Genomic DNA, 7,283 nt, shown 5'->3' with positions numbered 1-7,283 from the left:
GTTCACTCTTGATCATCCCAAACAATTGGATATATTCCCTCTTCAGAGAAAATATTTTATCTTTCTAAGACTCTCAGAAAATAAGAGAATATTTTACATTGCATCTGATTCAGCTGACTTGATGTTCCATCCATTTATCCTAGATTTCCTTTCTGCAGTCATGAGAACACATCTTTGACATCTTGTATGAAAACAATGTAGTTACATAAGCTGTCAGAGGGTTTATCAACATCTTTCAAGTGGCTCTTTGGTATGGGATGGGACAAGGTATGGAAACTTTGTGCAAACTCAAAGTTAATTCACCCATTACAGCATGTGCAGTATGTTTATAATAATGAAGGATACTGATTAATTATAAAATTAGTCTCATTACTACAGCATAATTCTGTACACATAGAACAGATTCACAAGGGACGTGGAAACTTCATGTTTGATAGAACCATCATGAAAGGTCCTGAATCAAAAACAACTATTTGTGAGCCATTGAAATTCAGGGAATTTCGAAGTTGAGTTTACTTCTTTGGCTTGTAGATTCCATAAGACCAGATTTACAATTGCCTTGCCGAACTTTGGAAGTAGCTAATTGCAACTGAATTATATAAGCTGCTCCCTATTGACTATATGTGTCCATTTTGAATGTCTTTATCTCCAAATCTCTGTGACAGGTTAGGTACCTTTCCTAAATAATTCCCTATGCAGAGGTATGTATTAAAAATAGCTTGTCAAATTGACTAAGAGGGAAACTTGATGTTGCCTGGTCCATCTCCCTACACAGACACATTTTGACACAGTGTTATTTGAGTGCTAATAATGACATTAGAAGATGTTGGAAAGAGATCTAATTCAGCATGCAGAAGTGACTTTGCTGTCATCTCCTATTTTCTGCACAATTGACAGCAGATACTTGGGGCTGAATTTTTATTTCAGGTCAAATTTCCAAGGCATGAGGCTGTCTGTTAGGAACAGATAAGACCAAAACCAATACGAGAGCACTTGTTGGAAGTGTCAGTGGTGCTGAGAATTTGAAAGGGATGCTTCAGTTTTCTGTTTAGGACATGACATAACAACATATGTTTTAGCAGCCAGAAAAACCAACCAGCAGCTCCCTGTCATTTTTTTCTATGGATCCTACTGGGAAGATTTCAGAAGAGAAGTCAGATTTCTTTGGGAGAAGAGATGATTTTTTTTAAAAAACGCATAGCCTCTTTTGTCATGTTATTTTCCCCTAGCCAATACTGCCTAGAATATTTCAAACAAATGCAACTAACCAGTATTTTTTTTTAGCACAAAGACCAATAAGCCCTAGTATATGACTTTTACAGCCAAAGAACAAACAGAGCTGCATAACTGTATCTAATAAAAAAAGTTGGAAATCAATAAAGTTGAGGGTTTATAAAATCATTCAGATGTGTTGACCCACTGAATTAAATGGGAAAATTCAGGTGTGTTTTAAAAGTTCCTTTGTAAATGTTCTGGGTTAGACTCTAGATAATTGATATTCTCCTGGCTGACAAGCATGGGTCCTGCTCCCTTCAGCTTGAATGTGCCAAGTTAGTATTCACCCAACAAGCTATAGTTAGCATCACCATTTTATTGCTAAGAGCAATTGATGCCTGGATAATCTTTTGTCACTTTAGCTTTAAATTTGAACTACTTCCACAAAAGTCAAGGGTTTGTTGTATCAATGGAACAAAAGCTTCAACATCAAAGTTAAAATTTTGAACATGTTCGCAATCCTAAACTTGACAAAAGTCTCTTTTCTGAACAGAATTCTTTGTACACAAAGGTATCCTGTATTTCTTATACGTCCTCTGAACTAGAATGTAAGTGTATATTTCTCTTCTCCTTTTCTGTGCCTGCTTTATTTTTATTTTATTAGTATTATTATTTAAACATTTCCTGTGGCATTTGAATTAAAATTTGCCATTTTATTTTTCTCTTCAAGAAGGAATGATTTAAAACCCAGCCATGCACAAAAAGATATTATTTGATGTATTGCCTTCAAACATTCGTCATCATAGATGGTTCGTTCTTTGAAATAGAACCCTTGGGGAACCCTAAATTCCAAACCTGAAACTACCTTACAGCAGACCCGATTTGTAATTTGTAACAAAAGTGAACCCTCCTGGACTCATTAATCTCAGGAGACTCATGTCTCATATTGTTCTCATTTTCCAGCAGCCTGGCCCCCGGGTTGAGCACTTTACTTCTTTTTCCATTTCTTCTGTGTAGCTGGATTTCTTTTCAATATTCTACATAAACAATAGGTTTTACAACATGATTGCCACAAGGTCTTTCTATGAATAGATCTCTTTCAAGAGTTTGTGAAATTGTCATTGCTTTAGTCTATATTTATTCAACTTGCATAAGGTAAAACTATAAAGCTACGGGCCTTTTTTTCTTTTAAACAGGCAGAAATATTCCTGCAACCAAGTGTTGCCTTTTAAAAATAGCCTCTTTGGGATGTCTTTGGGAAGCTATGTACCAATTCCAGCAATTCTGCCATTGCCCAAACTTTTCAGGAAACTTCTTTATTTGAATTGCCTTTTGTGCCAGGGTGCAATTTTTAAGAAAATATTTCATTGTTGTTTAAATTATCAACTCATTAGTTAATAGTCACTTAACCATTGTTTGCCAATAACAGTATTATGCTCTTCTATTAATTATCTGGTTATTAAGAATTGACTGCCAAATGACTATTCATTCCTAAACAATGAAACCTGCTATCAAAGGAAGAATGTAATCTTTTGCATAGTTAAAAGACTGACTCCTCATCTCCAAGTGCAGTTCTGAGAAAGAACATCCCAAACGATTTTTATCTGTGAGATCACCACCAGCATAGGTGAATTGCCTCCGATGGGCCTTTGTGGGCCTAAAATTGTGTAAATTATTTAGATAAGCTTTTTTTATTCATTTAATAACATGACTTGCATTTCATGCAAAATACTATATTTTTTTCCTTGGCTAATAATTTTTATTTTACTTTCCAGTGAGCACTCAGAGATATCAGGGGATTACAAGTTACCTAGTTTTCTTAGTTCCATTGCAATTGTTTTCCATAAGCCAGCTGCTCCCCAGTAGGTCCAGATGAAAAACACACACACACGTTTTCAAAAACATTCTATTTATCAAGAAACCCTTTAATGCCTTTTAAGCCAATTTCTGCATATTCATGTAGCTGACATCTGTGTCTTCCAATTACCATGATCCTTTCCTCTTGTGGGAGGCCTTCTCTACATATAGGGAAAGAAAGCAACAATCATCCAGGAAATGTTTATATCATTGGAGTATCCCTGTGTTCTAGGAGCTTAATATAAACATTTGAATAATGATTCTTTATCTATCTTTTAAGGCGTGCTATGAACCCTTTAACAAAATGGTAAAGACAGAACAGGCAACTCTTTTGGGAGAAAAGCAAGATGGAACAGCCTTTATTATGTGAGGTAATGGCTTACAAAGCATTCTCCAACTAGTTAACAGACTATTCTAACTAATGCATAAAGTATAACATGACCTCTCTCCATTTTTTTTTCTTCAGGGCCTGTTGAGGGAGGAGGGGCAAATTAATTATTCATTCTCATATGACTGTTCCCCACTAGGTACAAGGAGGAGAAAACAGCATATAGGTGATTTATAGGCATGGTCGAGTCATCTTCTAACTAAAACTCTGAAAATCTCTGGCTGTCTTAAACACTGCTGAGCCAGGGATTAAGTCAGGAGGGATTTCTTTGTATCTCAGATTCAATACTTGTAAACACAGAAGGGATGAGCCTAGTGAGAGAAGAAGTGTAGCCGTGTAGAGAGAGGTCAAATATCCCTGGATGAATTCCTTCTGTGCTGCACACTGTCGTTGCAACTAAGAAATTTCTTTGTATTGAGTAGAATACCAGATACCTTTACCCTAGTATTAAATCTCTGAGAAAAACAGATTTAGTTCAAGAAACTATTGTCCGCAGAGACTGCATAAGAGCGTAAACCTTAAACAACTGATGCCATTTGTGATTTTTAACCAGCTAGAGTGGTTTTTTTCAAAAGTTAATATTTATCTTGCCATAATATTTACCTTCACATGGTAAGTGCTGCTATTTTCCCATGACTGCAATGAAGAATTGTGGTAAGATAAACTCACCTCTATAAGATAAATGTCAGATGTTTAATGAAAATCACTGGATGATCATCCCAGGTTTACTTTGAATTTTCTGAGGGTCTGGCCCTCCAGTAAAATTTAACTCACAAAATTTTCCAAATATAAGTCCCTGTGTTCAAAACTGGGGATTACAAGAAATGAATTTTGAGAGAGCACACACCTTAGGGAAGAGATGATTGGTCGAGGGAAGCAGAGATGTGAATTCTCTATGCCTTTTTGACACTGAATGGTTGAGAGATTCTCTTGGCCTCAGTTTCATCTGTAAAATGAGCAGACTTAACTAGGTAGTCTCCAAGATTCTATCCCCTTGTATGGTTCTGTGATTCTGTGCTGATACATGACCAGGCTGAAGTCCATTGTTTATCATAAATATCATACTCCAGTATTTCAGAAATAAGACATTGGATATAACTTTAAGGATAAAAGATCGGAGGTATGTCATTTACTGGCAGGAAATCACAAAATATTTGAGAGAATCAGATAGATATATAAAAAACTAAGTGAGAGCTTACTCTTACTTAAACTTAGGTATTTTCCTAGAAGAAGCTGAAAAGGGATGGGATGCTTGGTTGAGGTGTGTCAATTTGGGTTATAATTACAAATATTTTGTTCTATTTTCCATAAGGAGCTCTGATAGACCTCACTTGGCTCTCTTTGATGAGATATTGTAGAGTTGAAATTCTAGAGTGGAATGAAGATTCTCTCACCCTCACTTCAAAGACAAACACCCCATTTTTATCTGTTTAATGTATTGTACTTCCTTGTCTTAGTCTGTTCAGGCTACTATAACAAAGTATCATAGACTGGGTGGCTTAAACAACAGAACTTTATTTCTCACGGTTCTGGAGGCTGGGCAGTCCAAGATTAAGGCAGCAGCAGATTTAGTGTATGGTAAGGGTTCCCTCTCTGCTGCATAGATGTCAACTTCTTGCTACATCCTCACCTGGCAAAAGGAATGAACAAACTCCCTGGGGCCTCTTTTATAAGCACAGTAAACACATTCATGGGGACACCAGACCTTATGACTTAATCACTTCCCTAAATAACTCACTCCTTAATACTATTGCATTGGGATTACGTTTTTAGTATACGAATTTAGGAGTGGGGGTGGACACAAATATTTAGACCATGCTTTTTGTCAAATATAATTTTAAGGTAAGAGTCTACTTCTCTAGAGAGTTTTGGCATCAGCAAGATGGCAAAACAGGACTTTCCAGAGCTCCTCTCCTGTAGAAACATTAATTTGAATAACCATTCATGCATAAAAATATCTTCACAATAACTATAAAAACCAAGTGACAGATTACAGCACCTGGCTATTGCACAGAGATAAAAAACAGATGCATTGAAAAGGGTAGAAAAGATAGTTTTACATTACCTATGTCATCTCTACCTCAACCCCAGGCAGAACAGCATAGAGATACACTCTGCTTAGGGGAAGGACAAAAAACGGGAGTGCTGGACATTACCTTAGACTACAACACTGGGCCTGTGCCAGTAAAACTCAGCACTGGGCAGACCTTCTCACCAGACTATAGGCCAGTACCTGCAGACTGAGCCTCCAGGCCCACCCCAGCACTAGGTTAGATCTTACAGCCCTAAACTCTAGGCCTGCTTGGCAGACTTTCTGCTGCACCATTTTAGGCTGATTCCAGAGGTCCCAGGCTCCAGACGGGTCCTAATGCCAGGCCAATCCCACATATTTAGTCAGTAGGCCTGGCTTAGGCTCTGGACCCATGCCAGCACCAGGCCAACCCCTGCAGCCCTAGTCATAAGCAAGCCCTGTGGCCCAGACTCCAGATCTCAGTTAGGTCTTAGACCAGCCCAGAGCCAGGTGGGCCCACTTAGTCTCAGCCTTCAGGCCTTCTCCAGTGCCAGGTTGGCAACCATGGCTTCAGTCACCAGGCCAGCACGCACGAACAGGATCCAGACCTTCTCAGTGCCAAGCTATTCCTGCCACTCTGCCATCCAGATCAGCCCCTACAGCCCCTCCCTCCAGCAGAGCTAGAGTCCAGGCCTGCTCCAGCAAACCCAGAGTTCACACCTTCTCAGTAGACCCCATCACTGGGCCAGCCTCCACAGACCCAGGCCCCAGGACCACCTCTGAAGCTCCAGGCCAACACCGACATACCCAGACAGCGTGCCAGTCCCTGCAGACCTAGAGTCTAGCTCCTATTGCTCCAGTCACCAGGCCAGGCCAGCAACTGTGATCCAAGGCACTAGACCAGCCTTCTTCTGTATGCAGGCTTCATGCCTGCCCTAGGCTCCAGGATAGTCCCACTGGCCCCAGGATTCAGTGGCCTCAGGGTCCAGGACCAACTCAGTAGATCCCAGTGTTAGGCTAGCCTTTATAGACAGAGGCCCCAGGCCCACCCCAGTGGACTCAGGTGCCAGGTCCATCCCAGTGCTAGGTCAGCTCTTATGGACTCAGGCTTCAGATTGGCTCCACAAATACAGTATCCTGGCCCACTTTTTTTCTTTTTTTTTTGAGATAGAGCCTCACTCTGTGGCACAGGCTAGAGTACAGTGGCATGATCTCAGCTCACTGCAGCCTTCGTCTTCTAGGTTCAAGTGATTCTTGTGTCTTAGCTCCCCAAGTAGCTGGGATTAAAGGCACATGCCACCAAACCCAACTAATTTTTGTATTTTCAGTAAAGATGGGGTTTCACCATGTTGGCTAGGCTGGTCTCGAACTCCTGGCCTCAAATGATTTGCCCTCCTCTGTCTCCCAAAGTGTTGCAATTACAGGCCTCTGCCACTGCACCTGGCCTCTACTCTTATAAACCCAAGCTCTAGAACCAGCTCTGTGGATCCAATCAATAGGTCCATCCCGGTGGATCAAGGCTCCAGGCCCAATACTGCAAACCTAGGTGCCAGGCCTACCTATCTGCTGACCCAGACACCAAGTCAGCCTACTCAAGGACTCCAGCAACAAGCCTGCCTATAGATTACATCAGACAGCCTGCCTAGAATTTTTAGACAGGCTTACTGGTAAAGGACTTTACCAGTAAAGCAAACAAAGCCAGTCTACAAAGACTTGAATACATCTTTAAATGTGCAAACACTAACATCTGGCCACAAGGATCAAGAACAGTCAGGGAAACATGATACCACCAAAGGAACATTATAAAGCACC

Source organism: Gorilla gorilla, chromosome 1 (assembly GCF_029281585.2).
Source record: "Gorilla gorilla gorilla isolate KB3781 chromosome 1, NHGRI_mGorGor1-v2.1_pri, whole genome shotgun sequence".
NCBI classification, from domain to species: Eukaryota; Metazoa; Chordata; class Mammalia; order Primates; family Hominidae; genus Gorilla; species Gorilla gorilla.
This window is presented reverse-complemented; position numbering follows the sequence as displayed.